General features: G+C 44.7%; 1 protein-coding gene, 1 non-coding gene and 1 pseudogene across 2 annotated transcripts in view; 1 reads left to right on the plus strand and 2 right to left on the minus strand.

The window, feature by feature from the left end:
* The window catches only part of SPDYC (speedy/RINGO cell cycle regulator family member C), a 36,938-nt gene that overhangs the window by 14,992 nt on the left and 6,617 nt on the right, over window positions 1–15,329 (minus strand). The window lies entirely within an intron of this gene.
* LOC114672575 (U2 spliceosomal RNA) lies at window positions 7,735–7,932 on the minus strand. Its single transcript, XR_003722973.1, has one exon. It is a non-coding gene; the product is annotated as a U2 spliceosomal RNA (small nuclear RNA).
* On the plus strand, window positions 9,211–9,639 carry LOC106993219 (HIG1 domain family member 1A, mitochondrial pseudogene; annotated as a pseudogene).

Here is a 15,329-nt window from a genome sequence, read left to right on the forward strand (position 1 = left end):
CAGAAACCAAACATGCCCGCCGGCACCTTGATCGTGGACTTCCAGCCTCCAGAACTATGACAAATAAGTTTTTATTGTTTATAAATGACCCAATCTTGGGTAGTTTGTTATAGCAGCAGAAACAGACTAAAATAAAGGGGGAAAGAGTAAATCGACAGTGGAGAAGCCTGGGAGACACCACATGATCAAAGTTAGTATCACCAGTATCATAAGGCACGTCAACATCATGTGCACATACTAGGAGGCTCTGAGAAGGGCACAATTCACTGCTCTAGGATTCTTGCCAAAAATGAATAACTTCAGACGACACATTACAAGCATCACATAAACACAAAATAATTGAGGGATGTTCCACAAAATAATTGGCTGGTACTCTTCAAAAGTGACAAATTCATGGAAGAAGAAGAAACCAGAGGCTGGGTGCAGGGGCTCACGCCTCTAATCCCAGGATTTTGGGAGGGCGAGGCAGGCGGATCGCTTGAACCCAGGAGTTTGAGACCAGCCTGGGCAACATGGCGAAACCTCATCTCTACAAAAAATACAAAAATTAGCCGAGCATGGTGGCGCGTGCCTGCAGTCCCAGCACTTTGGGAGGCCAAGGCAGGTGGATCACGAGGTTAGGAGTTCAAGACCAGCCTGACCAACATGGTGAAACCTCGTCTCTACCAAAAATACAAAAATTAGCCAGGCGTGGTGGCGCGCGCCTATAATCCCAGATACTCAGGAAGCCGAGGTAGGAGAATTGCTTGAACCCGGGAGGCAGAGGTTGCAGTGAGCCGAGATCACACCATTGCACTCCAGCCTGGGCGACAGAGCGAGACACTGTCTCAAAAAAGAAAGAAAAAAAGAAACAAACAAACAAAAATAAGTCAGAAGGAGCCAAATCTGGACTATGAGGCAGATGCCTAATGATTTCCTGTTGAAACTCTCACAAAATTGACCTTCTTTGGTGAGAGGAATGATCAGGAGCATTGTCACGGTGGAGGACTCTCTGGTGAAGCTTTCCTGGGTGTTTTTCTGAGAAAGCTTTTGCTACACCAAACACTCTCAAAATAAGCAGACGTTGCCATTCTTTGGCTGCCCAGAAAGTCAACAAGCAGAATGTTTTGAGCATCCCCGTAAACTGATGCCATTGCCTTTGCTCTTGACTGGTCTGCTTTTGAGTTGACTGAACCACTTCCACCTCTTGGAAGCCATTGCTTTAATTGTGCCTCGCCTTCGGTATCCTACTGCGAAAGCCATGTTTCATCTGTTACAATTCTTCCAAGAAATGTTTCAGGATCTTGATCCTGCTTGTTTTAAAATTTCCATGGAAAGCTCTGCTCTTGTCTCCAACTGATTTGGATGCAATGGTTTTGGCATCCATTGAGTGGAAAGTTTGCTTCACTTAAATTTTTCAGTCAGAATTGTATAAGCTGAACTAATGAAGGTGGCTTAGTGTTGGCTATCATTTCTGCTGTTAATCATTTAGTCCTCTTCAATCAGGGTACCAATAAGATTGTTTTCCTCACAAATTGTTGTGGGTGATCTGTTGCTGCACACTTCATCTTCAACATCATCTTATCCCTTCTTAAAACAAGTTGCCTATTTGTAAACTGCTGATTTCTTTGGAGCATTGTCTCCATAAACTTTTCATAAAGCATCAGTGATCTCTTCATCCTTCCACCAATGCTTCACTATCAATTTCGTGTTTGTTCTTGCTTCAATTTTAGCATAATTCATGTTTCTTTCATAGGGACTATTTTAAAACTGATATCTTATCCTTCTTAGTGTCTCAAACTAGATTCTGTTAAGACATTTAACATTTTTTTCTATTTTTTTGTATTTCTCTCTCTCTTTTTTTTTTTGAGACTGAGTCTTGCTCTGTCGCCAGGCTGGAGTGCAGTGGCGCAATCTCGGCTCATTGCAACTTCCGCCTCCCGAGTTCAAGCGAATGTCCTGCCTCAGCCTCCTGAGTAGCTGAGACCACAGATGCGTGCCACCACGCCCAGCTAATTTTTGTATTTTTAGTAGAGACGGGGTTTCACCATGTTGGCCAGGATGGTCTTGATCTATTGATCTCGTGATCTACCCACCTTGGCCTACGAAAATGCTGGGATTACAGGCGTGAGCCACCGTGCCCGGCCTTTTTTTTTTTTTGCGATGGAGTCTCACTGCGTTGCCCAGGTTGGAGTGCAGTAGTGCAATCTCGACTCACTGTAGCCTGGTCGACAAGAGTGAGAGTTCATCACAAAAAACAAAAAACAAAACCAAACAACAAAGTGCATGATGAGGGTTTGGCAGGGTTAGGGAGGCAGGCTGGAAGCAGATCATGCAGAAATCCAAATGTCCCCTTAGAAAGGTCCTTGTCAGATTAGCAAGCCCACTCTGGTCACTGAGCATCTGTCCCAGCCTCCTCCCAGCTGGCTGCCTGGACCACAGAGGCTGGAACAGTTGAAAACAAAAAACAAAAAACAACAACAAAAAAAAACATGAGTTCCAGATATTCCTTCCACAATTTCTTTTATTTTTTATTTTTTTTCAAGACAAGAGTTTCACTCTTGTTGCCCAGGCTGAAGTGCAATGGCACAATCTCAGCTCACAACTTCTGCCTCCCATGTTCAAGCGATTCTCCTGCCTCAGCTTCCTAAGTAGCTGGGATTACAGGCGTGAGCCACCATATCCAGTTAATGTTTGTATTTTTAGTAGAGATGGGGTTTCACCATGTTGGTCAGGCTGGTCTTAAACTCCAGATCTCAGGTGATCCACCCACCTTGGCCCCCCAAACTGCTGGGATTACAGGCATGAGCCACTGCATCCGACCCAGATTCATAAACACAGATGGAAAAATCCTAAGCAAATTATTAGCAAAATGAATCTGGTAATATATAGGAAGAGAACGCACTGTGCCCAAGTTGGATTTATTCTAAAAATGCAAGGTTAGAGATGAGAAAATTGATTAATCTGATTTCCCCCCTTAACAGATTACGGGAGAAAATTGAACAATCTCAAGGATCGCAGAGAGTACATCTTGCCATGTGCAGTGAACTAGACCCCACAAGTACATATCACACCATGTAGTAAGGGACTTGAGGCAAGGAGCAGCAGGAGAGGCAGTGGCTGTGCAGAAAGTCTTTTGGTCCAGTTGTTGAGACAGCATCTAGAGTTTGGGAGCCTTATCTGGAATGTGTCAGCTTTGCACTAAATAAATAAAAATTACCCTACACTTTGTGGTTTAAATGAAAAAAAAAAAAAACCCAATTTATTATCTCACAGTTTCTGTAGATGAGGAATGTGGGAGCATTAACTTGGAAGTTCTGCCTCACAGTCTCTCATGAAGTTTGCAGTCAAGATGCTGGCCAGGGCTACCGTCTTCTGAGGGTTTGTGTGGGGCTGCAGGATTGCCTTCCCAGGCAGCTCTCTTACACGGCTGTGGGCTGGGAGGCCTTAGTTCCTCACCATGTGAACCTGTCCACAGGGCTGCTGAGTGTCTCATGACAGCTAGCTTCCCCCAGAGCAAGAGATCCAAGACACAGTGCAGACAGGAAGCCAAAGTGTGTTTGTGCCAGCTCTCCTAGGTCTCTCACCACCACCTTCATTCGTTCTACTCTTTAGAAGTGAGTCACTAAGTCCAGTTTACATTCGGGGGAGGGGAGCGAGCCTCCATGTCTTGAAAAGAGGAGTATCAGGCCAGGTGCAGTGGCTCACATCTTTAATCCCAATACTTTGGGAGGCCAACGTGGGCAGATCACAAGGTCAGGAGTTCAAGACCAGCCTGACCAACATGGTGAAACCCCATCTTACTAAAAATACAAAAATTAGCCAGGTGTGGTGGCCCACACCTGTAATCCTAGCTACTCAGGAGGCTGAGGCAGGAGAATCACTAGAATCCGGGAGGCGGAGGTTGCAGTGAGCCAAGATCACGCCACTGCACTCCAGCCTGGGTGACAGAGCGAGACTCTGTCAAAGAAAAGAAAAGAAAAGAAAAGAAAGAGAGAGAAAGGAAGGAAGGAAGGAAGGGGCATCTAGAATGCATGGACATTCCTAAAACCACCTCACCTGGGAGACTCAAGGCCTGGTTGAAACATCCATCCACCTACTTAGTGCCTGTACTGGAAGAAGAGGAAATCAGATAGCCAGAGGATTGTTTCACTTTCAATTCAGCTACAAAACTCCTTGGCCATTCATGTTTCCTGGCAATCGCACTGCAGATGTCTAGAAACTTCACATTTCCACTTTTTTTTCTTACAAAAATGTCATTCAGAATCACAATTCCACTTTCTGAGGTAACTAATCACACCCTCTCCTCTCTCTGCAAAGCTCCAACATGCCTTCTTTCCCTTTTTCTTTTTTTGCTTTGAGACAGGGTTTCACTGTCACCGAGGCTGTTTAGTGCGGTGGCTCGATCTCTGCTCACTGCAACCTCTGCCTCCTGGGCTCAAGCCATCCTCCCACCTCAGCCTCCTGAATAACTTGAACCACAGGTGCGTGCCACCAAACCCAGCTGATTTTTTGTAGATACAGGGTTTCACCATGTTGCCCCGGCTGGTCTTGAACTCCTGGGCTTAAGCAGTCTACCCCCCTTGGCCTCCCAAAATGCTGGGATTACAGGTGTGAGCCACTGCGCTCAGCCCCTTTTCCTTTTTCTTCTCCTGTATCTTACCTGAATCTGCACCTGTAAACACTTTCTCTGCCTCCTCTCCTACTAGAATGGAACAGCCATCTTTCTCCTCTTTTCTTTTTTATTTTTATTTTTTTATACAGACGGGGTCTCGCTATATTGGCCAGGCTGGTCTCAAACTCCTGGGATCAAGTGATCCTCCTGCCTCAGCCTCCCAAAGTGCTAGAATTATAGGCGTGAGCCACCACGCCCAACCTCTCTCTTCCTTTCAAAGCTTCTGGGTCCTCCTCACCTGCTCGCCTCCCCTCCCTTCTTGATTTCTCAAAGTCATCACTTCTCTATGTGCTTCCTGGTTTATTTTTTGTCTTTAATATTCTGTAAGCTTCATAAGGGAAGGGAGGTTTTTCTATTTCATTTGCTAATACATTTACAACACTTAGAACAAGACCTGGTTCAAGGTGGACACTGGATAAATACTTGAGTGAATAATTGAGTGAATGAATGTGAAGAGGAAACCCCACCCATTCTAGCTGGAAGGAAAAATGAGGAGGCAGGAGGAGCAAGTGTGAGCAGTAGGAGGAAAGGTGTGTGCCCTGAATCTCCTGCACTAGGCAAAAGTCTCATGAGGGCAGATGTCTTTTTTGCTCACCCTGGAATCCCAGCACCCAGCCCTGCACCTGGCACATAACAGGTAACTGTGTGCTGATTGCCCAGGTGCCAGCTGATTGCCCAACTTGCACCTTAGCGCCCCAGCCCCTTTCCTTATACTAGTCTTGGGTGATCCATGCTGCCCGCGGATCTGTCCCCGCCTGCCCCTCTATCCTACTTCCCTTTCTCAGATGCTCAGGACAGCCTGAGTTGAGTCCTAATGTGGCCTCACTGCCCAGCTGCCCGTGCCCCTGCAGAGGGATGACAGACATCAACCTCCTGTCCCTGCTCTGCCCTCTGAGGACACCCAGACTCGAGACAACTGCCTAGGGTGGCAGCCTGCCAAGGGGCCCGAGGTGGCTGTTCCCTGGCTTTGCACAGAAACTGTTGGAAATGACAGCCCCAAGACACTGCTTCGATAGTAGGAAGAAATCACCACAGGCCCTCACTGGAGAGCCGGCCTGGGCAGCAGAGCGAGACTTCCGTCTCAAAAAAAACAAAAACAAAAACAAAACACCAAAGTGCATGATGAGGGCCAGGCACAGTGGCTCACGCCTGTAGTCCCAGCACTTTGGGAGGCTGAGGCAGGTGGATCACCTGAGGTCAGGAGTTCGAGACCAGCCTGGTCAACATATGAAATCCCATCTCTACTAAAAATACAAAAATTAACTGAGCATGGTGGCAGGTGCCTGTAATCCCAGCTACTCAGGAGGCTGAGGCAGGAGAATTGCTTATACTCGGGAGGTGGAAGTTGCAGTGAGTTGAGATCATGCCATTGCACTCTAGCCTGGTCAACAAGAGTAAGACTCCATCTCAAAAATAAATAAATAAATAAACAAACAAACAAAGTGCATGATGAGGATTTGGCAGGGTTAGGGAGGCAGGCTGGAAGCAGATCATGCAGAAATCCAAATGTCCCCTTAGAAAGGCCCTTGTCAGATTAGCAAGCCCACGCTGGTCACTGAGCATCTGTCCCAGCCTCCTCCCAGCTGGCTGCCTGGACCACAAAGGCTGGAACGGTAAAAATAAATAAACAAATAAATAAAAATAAATAAATAAACAAACAAACATGAGTTGCAGATATTCCTTCTGGTTTTGTTTGTTTGTTTGTTTTAGACTCAGTTTCACTCTTGTCTCCCAGGCTGGAGTGCTGTGGTGGGATCTCGGCTCACCGCAACCTCTGCCTCCTGGGTTCAAGTGATTTTCCTGCCTCAGCCTCCCAAGTAGCTGGGATTACAGGCATGTGCCACCACGGGTGGCTAATTTTTTATTTTTAGTAAAGACAGGGTTTCTTCATGTTGGTCAGGCTGGTCTTGAACTCCCGACTTCAGGTGATCCGCCCCCTTGGCCTCCCAAAGTGCTGGGATTATAGGTGAGAGCCACCGTGCCCAGCCTCCTTCCACAGTTTCAATCATGTGAGACTTACATTTGGAACCAAGTAGAGTCGAGGGAGACAGGTAACAGCCCCCGGGCACTCCTTCTGCTGGTGTGGGTCCAGCAGGGATAGTGAGACTGGGCCTAATGCACTGTGGAGCTTTCCAGATTCTGGGATTGCAGTTAGTGTCTCAGTTGAGCAGCTGAGTATGCATGGCCTGTGACATGCCACTCCAAGTAGATCTGCCAGGGGCCCTTCCCAGGAAATTATTTATAACAATTCCAGCAGAGATGGCTTCTCATCCTCCTTGAAGCTGCTGGACTCTGAGTCCCTGGTTCTGCCAGAGCTCATCACTCTAGACCTTTCAGGCCTAACACAATTCACTTATCCAATCATTCAGTCATCCATCATCCCCTTAGCCAATCCAATCTTTTTTTTTTGAGACAGAGTCTAACTCTGTCGGCCAGGGGCTGGAGTGCAGTGGCGCTATCTTGGCTCACTGCAACCTCGACTTCCCGGGTTCAAGCGATTCTTCTGCCTCAGCCTCCTGAGTAGCTGGGATTACAGGCGCGTATCACCATACCTGGCTAATTTTTGTATTTCTAGTAGAGATGGGGTTTCATCATGTTGGCCAGGCTGCTCTTGAACTCCTGACCTCACTCAGGTGATCCACCTGCCTTGGCGTCCCAAAGTGCTAGGATTACAGGCGTGAGCCACAGCGCTCAGCCCAATCATTTGTTGACTCACTTCTTCAACACTCCCCGAGTTCTTATTCTGTAGCAGGCCCTGGCTCTGGGGCCGAGAACAGGGAGTCAAATTAGATTAGGGCTGTGAAACAAGCCACTCTCAAACCTGGAGGCTTATGACAATAACAATCATTTATTTTACCATTACGCAATTTGGGCAAGGCCTGGTTGAGACAGCTCTTCTTGTGCCTCCAGCTTCATCCTTGGAGCTGGAGGACCCTTCAAAGATGGTGCACTCCAATGGCTGGCAAGTTGATGCTGGCTAGAGCTATTTATTTGTTTATTTAAATTCCCCCAGCCAATTGGATGGTAAGGCTAGAGCTTTTTATTCCCTACTTTTTTCATTTTTAAACTTTATCTCCCCTTAGGGGTATACTGTTCCTGGAGGTACTGCAATGCTAGGTCGATGTGTGGAGTGGGTGGGGCAAGCTCCTATTCTATCTCTTAGTTCCAAAAATCTATTTAATATAGATTGTGTCCTCAAGTAGAGGACATATCAGATATTAAACTGATAAAAACAGATACTACTACACTTGATCTTACCCAAAAGGCTGAGAATGGAGCTTTGATTCTCCTCTACATGGACCTCCCCACAGGACTGCCTGGGCTTCCTCACAGCATGGTGGCTGAATTCCAAGAAAGGAAAACAGAGCTGCCAGTTCTGTCTTAAAGGGTAAGTCCAGAATTGGGCACAGCATCATTTCCACCATATTCTACTGGTTCAAAGCAAGTCATCGGCCAAGTCTAGAATTAAGGGGGTGGAGAAGTAAACCCCACTTTTCCATGAGGGAAAGGATAAGGAATTTATGAGCATTTGTAATCCACAAACCTAACTAGGAGTGCAGTTTCATGCTGCTTGGATTGAGGAATTGACTGATTGGTTGGATAACTGACTGTTTGAGTTTGATTGACACAAACTAAGGATTATTTCTCATTATATCTCTTTCTGCATGGTGGGCCTTTTCTGGAGTAACTAACACTGCAGAAAAGTGGCCTCGTCCCACTTTCTGTCACTCACTCCTCCCAAGAAGTAGAGAAGAGACTTTTCTTGGTGAAGTTGTTAGAAGCAACTAGGTATGGGACCCAAAGTGAGATAGGAGGCAGGTCTCGATTCTGGAGGTGGGGCTGGGACACCAGACCAAATTGAGGACTTGCTGAAACAGGGATGGGGGTGGAGGCAGCTTTCCATAAGACACACCCACCAGTGTGCCATGTCAGTTTACCATTGCCATGGCAACACCTGGAAGTTACTGCCCCTTTCTGTGTTAATGACCAAATGACTCAAGAATTTACCACCCTATTTCTAGAAATTTCTGCATAATCTGCTCTCTAATTTGCATATAATTAAAAGTGGCTATAAATATGACTGCAGAACTGCCTCTGAGCTGCTACTCAGGGTAGCCCTGGTCTGCAAGTAGCAGTACATCTGCTGCTGCTGTGCACTGCCACTTCAATAAAAGTGGCTAACAGCACTGGCTCACAGTGGAATTCTTTCCTGGACAAAGCCAAAAACCCTCCCAGCCTAAGCCCCAATTTGGGAGCTTGCCTACCCTACATCAAAAGGAGGAGAAACCTTTGGGAGCAGAGTGGGTAAGTCTGTGCAACTCTGGGATGGGTACGGGGACATCAAATGGCATTTTCTCAACAACTCTATTGGTTACAGAAGTAACATTTTTATCTCTATCCTATGTGTCTGTTTTTCAGATGGTACTAAACTTGGGCAGGGAAGGACAGGGTATTACGTTGCATGCCCTGTAAAAACGCTTGGTCTAAATCTGTCACATACTTGGCACTTAAAACACGTTAAGTGTTAACTAAAAGAATGTTGACATCAGGTGTGACAGGTTTTCTGCTCTAAGGAGATTCTTCAAGCGGTCACTACGTCAACAGACACAGATGTTTCCCTTTCTTCATATGATGAAGATCAGGGATCCAAACTTATTCGAAAAGCTAAAGAGGCACTATTCGTACCCGTTGGAATAGTAGGTTTTGCAGCACTTGTTACATATGGATTATACACATTGAAGAGCAGGGGAAATACTCAAATGTCCCTTCATCTGGCTTTGCTGCAGGAGCAACGACCGTTGGTAAGGGCTGTTCCGTGTATCGGGAATTCTGGGCAAAACCTAAGTCTTAGAAGAAGAGATGCTGTCTTGGTCTTGTTGGAGGAGCTTGCTTTAGTTAGACGTCTCATTATTGAAGTTATGTGTTATTATGGAAAATAAACTATTTGAGTGGGTTTAGATGGTAACAGCATTTTGAATATTGGCTTCCTTTCTTGCAGGCTTGATTTGCCTGGTGACCAAATTACTAGTGACTAGTTTACTAACTAGGTCATTCAAGGAAATCAAGTTAGCATAAAAGAAACATGTCACCTAAATGCACTAGATTGTGTTGAAATGTCCATCTTCTTCCATTGTGAAGATGAACTTAGTTCTAAAGGAGATAGCAGGCCAACCCTGAAGTACTCCCAGTTTGCTGCAGGATCTCACATGTTTTGGATGTTATATAAGAGTCCTATTTGCCCTAGTTAACTTTTTTCTGCCCGTCTTGTGGACTGGCTGGCTCTTTTAGAACTCCGTCCAAAAAGTGCATGGAATATAACTTGTAAAGCTTCCCACAACTGGCAGTATCTATGTGTGTGTTTAAACGAAATCTAGAAAGCTTACAATAGAGCTGCATAGTAGTGGTATTTATTAAAGAATCACAATTGTAAACATGAGAATAACTTATGGATTCTAGTTTAGTTATTTTGTAATTGCAGAATTATATTTTTGCTGCTGTTATATCTGAATAATTTTTAAATGTCATCTTGAGATAGAAATACATATTTAAGCACTCATGCAAAGGTAAATGAACACTTTTTTTTTTTTTGAGACGGAGTCACGCTCTGTCGCCAGGCTGGAGTGTAGTGGCATGATCTCGGCTCACTGCAACCTCCACCTCCCGGGTTTGAGCGATTCTCCTGTTTCAGGCTCCTGAGTACCTGGGACTACAAGTGCACACCACCATGCCTGGCTAAGTTTTATATTTTTAGTAAAGACAGGGTTTCACCATGTTGGCCAGGATGGTCTCAATCTTGACCTCGTGATCTGCTGGCCTCAGCCTCCCGAATTGCTGGGATTACAAGCATGAGCCACTGTGCCCGGCCCAATGAACCCTTTTTAAATGTGTGCGTTGCTTATTTTTTCCCTCAGAATTATAGACATTAAACCAAACAAATTACCTATAATGGAATTCATTAATGACTTACGAGAAAGCTGGTTTGGCCAGACAGTATACCCAAACTTTTATAAACCATGGAATGTTATTACATTTGTGAAATTCTCTTGTCTAACCTGAATTTACATTTCATGGTGATAACATGGTATATGTACTGTTGTTAAAGTAAGTGAGTATCTAAACAAAAAAAAAAAGAATGTCAACATCAATTCTGACAGGACAGGAATTTGGACAATGTAGCTTTTACTCATTCATTCTTCCACTAATGCATTCATTCAGCAGATAGTCCAATACCCTGCAATTAGCTTGTGGATCTCACCACCATGAGACTGAAAGCTCCATGAGGTCAGGGAAGGTATTTTGTTCTCCACAGTGTCCTCAAAACCTGGCCTGGGGCCTGAACATAGTAGGCCCTCAGTAAATGTTTGCTAATTGAAGGAATGAGATCAGAGGCCAAGGGAAGTCCAAAGGCAGTCTAGACAGACCAACGAACAGACAAACTGACCTCATGTGTGGTCAGTCCCACATTCAATGCACACTTCTTGGCAGGGGTCATTCAGGGAATGTTGGAGGGTCTGGCCTTCCAGGCTGGGAGTACCTGGAGTGTTCCACCATGGAAGAGGGAGAATAGTTCCTCATTTTCTCTTTCATGGAGGGAGAATGTGAGAATCCAGATGTTGTTGTCAAAAATGTTGAAAAACTTTGGCCGGGCACGGTGGCTCAAGCCTGTAATCCCAGCACTTTGGGAGGCCGAGGCGGGCGGATCACAAGGTCAGGAGATCGAGACCACAGTGAAACCCCGTCTCTACTAAAAATACAAAAAATTAGCCGGGCGCGGTGGCGGGCACCTGTAGTCCCAGCAACTCAGGAGGCTGAGGCAGGAGAATGGCGGGAACCTGGGAGGCGGAGCTTGCAGTGAGCCGAGATCGCGCCACTGCACTCCAGCCTGGGCAACAGCGTGAGACTCCGTCTCAAAAAAAAAAAAAAAAAATGTTGAAAAACTTTAAGCCAAACGCAGCAGCTCATGACTGTAATCTCAACACTTTGGAAGGCCAAGGCAGGTAGATTGTGTGAGCCAAGGAGTTTGAGACCAGCCAGGGTAACATGGCAAAACCCCATATCTACAAAAAATACAAAAATTAGCCAGGCACGGTGGCGCATGCCTGTAGTCCCAGCTACTCTGTAGGGCTGAGGTGGGAAGATCACTTGAGCCCAGGAGTTTGAGGCTGCAGTGAGCCCTGATCATGCCACTGCACTCCACCAGCCTGGGTGATAGAGCAAGACACTGTCTCAAAAAAAAAAAAAAAAAAAAAAAAAAGGCCAGGCGTGGCGGCTCACATCTGTAATCCCAGCACTTTGGGAGGCCGAGGCAGGTGGATCATGAGGTCAGGAGATCGAGACCATCCTGGCCAACATGGTGAAACCCTGTCTCTACTGAAAATACAAAAAATTAGCCGGGCGTGGTGGCGGGCACCTGAAGTCCCAGCTACTTGGGAGGCTGAGGCAGGAGAATCACTTGAACCCGGGAGGCGGAGGTTGCAGTGAGCTGAGATTGCACCATTGCACTCCAGCTTGGGCAAAAAGAGCGAAACTCCATCTCAAAAAAAAAGAAAAGAAAGAAGAAAAAGAAAAAAAAAGACTTTAGACAAATTAAATTTAGCACAGTTTATTTGAGCAAAGAATCATTCATGAACCAGGAAGCCCTCAGAACGAGAGGACATTCAGAGAGCACTACTCAGCAGTGTGAGCAGTGAGATTTTATAGGATAAACCCAGAAGTAAAATCGAGAAATCCCCTGATTGGCTACATTTGGGCATCTGCCTCATTTGGACATGGTGTGATGAGTTGGCTGCCTATGATTAGCTGAAACCTGACTGCTTGTAATTGGCTGAAACTTTCTTGCTTGTTAATACTCCCATGTTAGGTTTCAGTTTGTTTACATACTAAGTTAGACTGCAATGTGTTAGGTAGGAACTGAAAGCATGGAAGCAGCCTCAGGCTAAGGCCCTCTTTATTTAATTCATCAAGGGATAACCCCTCCCAGGTATCCTGGGATTCCCTCCCAGGCATCCTCCTCTACTCTTCAGCAGCATGCTCTCAGCAGGCACACGTGAGCTACCACACCCGGCCTATACTTAAAATATTTTTTTTTTTTTTTTTTTTTTTTTTTTTTTTGGAGACGGAGTCTCGCTCTGTCGCCCAGGCTGGAGGGCAGTGGCCGGATCTCAAAATATTTTTAATACTTAAAAATACTTATCAATCTAAAAATACTTATTGGCCGAATGCAGTGACTCACGCCTGTAATCTCAGCACTTTGGGAGGCTGTGGCAGATGGATTACCTGAGGTCAGGAGTTTGAGACCAGCCTGGCCAACATGGTGAAACCCCGTCTCTACTAAAAATACAAAAAATTAGCCAGGTGTGGTGGCAGGTGCCTGTAATCCCAACTACTGGGGAGGCTGAGGCAGGAGAATCACTTGAACCCAGGAGGTGGAGGTTACAGTGAGCCGAGATTGCACCACTGCACTCCAGCCTGGGCGACAGAGCAAGACTCCATCTCAAAAATAAAATAAAATTAAATTTAAGGCCAGGCGCGGTGGCTCAAGCCTGTAATCCCAGCACTTTGGGAGGCCGAGACGGGCGGATCACGAGGTCAGGAGATCAAGACCATCCTGGCTAACACGGTGAAACCCCGTCTCTACTAAAAAATACAAAAAACTAGCCAGGCGAGGTGGCAGGCGCCTGTAGTCCCAGCTACTCGGGAGGCTGAGGCAGGAGAATGGCATAAACCCGGGAGGCGGAGCTTGCAGTTAGCTGAGATCCGGCCACTGCACTCCAGCCTAGGCGACAGAGCGAGACTCCGTCTCAAAAAAAAAAAAAATTAAATTTAAAAATACTTATCAATTCATGTTTTCTGTTGTGTCTTAGGTCAGTTTTAGTGCAGCTTTTATTTTTTAGGAAATTGTCTATTTCTCCTAAATTTTCAAATTTATTGCCATAAAATTGCACCTACTGCATGCTCATTATTTTTAAATTTCTGCTGTGTCTGTTTTTTGCTGTTTTCATTCATTATGTTGTTTGCTTGTACAAACCTTATTTTCTTGACCGAGAGATTTGTCTATCTTATTAGCTTATTCAAAGAGCCAGCTTTCAACTTTGTTATATTCTATTTTAGCTTTATCTATTTTCTTTTTTCTTTTTTTTTAGATGGAGTCTCGCACTGTTGCCCGGGCTGGAGTGCAATGGCATGATCTCAGCTCACTGCAACCTCTGCCTCCTGGATTCAAGCAATTCTCCTGCCTCAACCTCCTGAGTAGCTGGGATTACAGGTGCCCACCACCACGCCCAGCTAATTTTTTGTATTTTTAGTAGAGACGGGGTTTCACCATGTTGGCCAGGCTGGTCTCAAACTCCTGACCTCATGATTTGCCCGCCTCAAGCTCTTAAAGTGCTGGGATTACAGGCGTGAGCCACCGCACCTGTCCTCTATTTTCTGAATTCCATTTTGTCTTTGTTATTTCCTTACCTTTTTTATTGATGTAATTAACATATCACAATTCATTATTTTAAACTGTACAATTCAGCCAGGTATGGTGGCTCACATGTGAATCCCAGCATTTTGGGAGGTTGAGGCAGAAGGATCACTTGAGGTCAGCAGTTCAAGACCAGCCTGGGCAACAGAGTGAGACTGTCTCTAGAAAAAAATACAATAAACAAACAAAGAAATAAATAAAAATTTAAAAGACAGACCTAACCATTCTCTCCCTAATGGGTATATGGTTCTATTGTCTTGTTTTACTATTTCAAACAATGCTGTGGCAATCATCCTTGGACTTAAAATTTTGGGGGTCATGTACAAGCTCTTCAACAAGATAGATTCCTGAAAGGGGAAAATCTAGGTCAAAATGTAAGTTTGCTTTCAACAACTTTTATGTCAACTTAACTGAGGTATAATCATATATTAATACAATAAGATTTGCCAGTTTTAACACACAATAAGATTAGCCACTTACACAACTTGGTGTGCTTTACCAAAGGTGTATAAGTCAGGTAATTGCCACTACTATCACGATATATAGAATGTTTCCACTATCCAAAAAGTTTGCTTGTGCCATAGAGCAATCTGTCCCCTCCCCCAGCCCCTGTCCCTGGCAACTACTAGAGATGCTCTCTGTCACTAGTTGTATGAACATGTATTTGCATTTATCTTGGGTAACTTAAGAATGGAATCGCTGGGTCACATGGTAAATGTATATTTAACTTTGTAAGAAATTACCAAACCTTTTTTCAACATGGCTATACTATTTTGTATTCCCACCAGCAATCTAAGAGAGTTCTAGGTGTTCCACATCATTATCACCACTTTGTATGACATCTTTTTAATTTAACTATTCTAGTAGTAATAGTATTGCATTGCTTTCAATGAATTTATCTAATAATTGATAGTGTTGAGCACATTTTTATGGGCTTATTCTCATCTGAATATCTTGATTAAATGTCTGCTCAAAATGTTGGCCCATTTTGTATTAGCTTTTCATTTATTTATTATAAAGTTAGAAGAACACGTATTTGCAATATGAGTCCTTTGTCAGATATATGCTTTGCAAATATTTTCTCCCAATTTTTCTCCCTTTAACTGTCATTTGAACAGCTAAAGTGTTTAGTTAGGATTAAATCCAATTTATCAATTTGTTTCTTTGATAGTTTATGCTATTTGTATCCTATTTAAGACATTTTTG

The sequence above is a fragment of the Macaca mulatta genome, chromosome 14, assembly GCF_049350105.2.
Source record: "Macaca mulatta isolate MMU2019108-1 chromosome 14, T2T-MMU8v2.0, whole genome shotgun sequence".
In the NCBI taxonomy this organism is placed as follows: Eukaryota; Metazoa; Chordata; class Mammalia; order Primates; family Cercopithecidae; genus Macaca; species Macaca mulatta.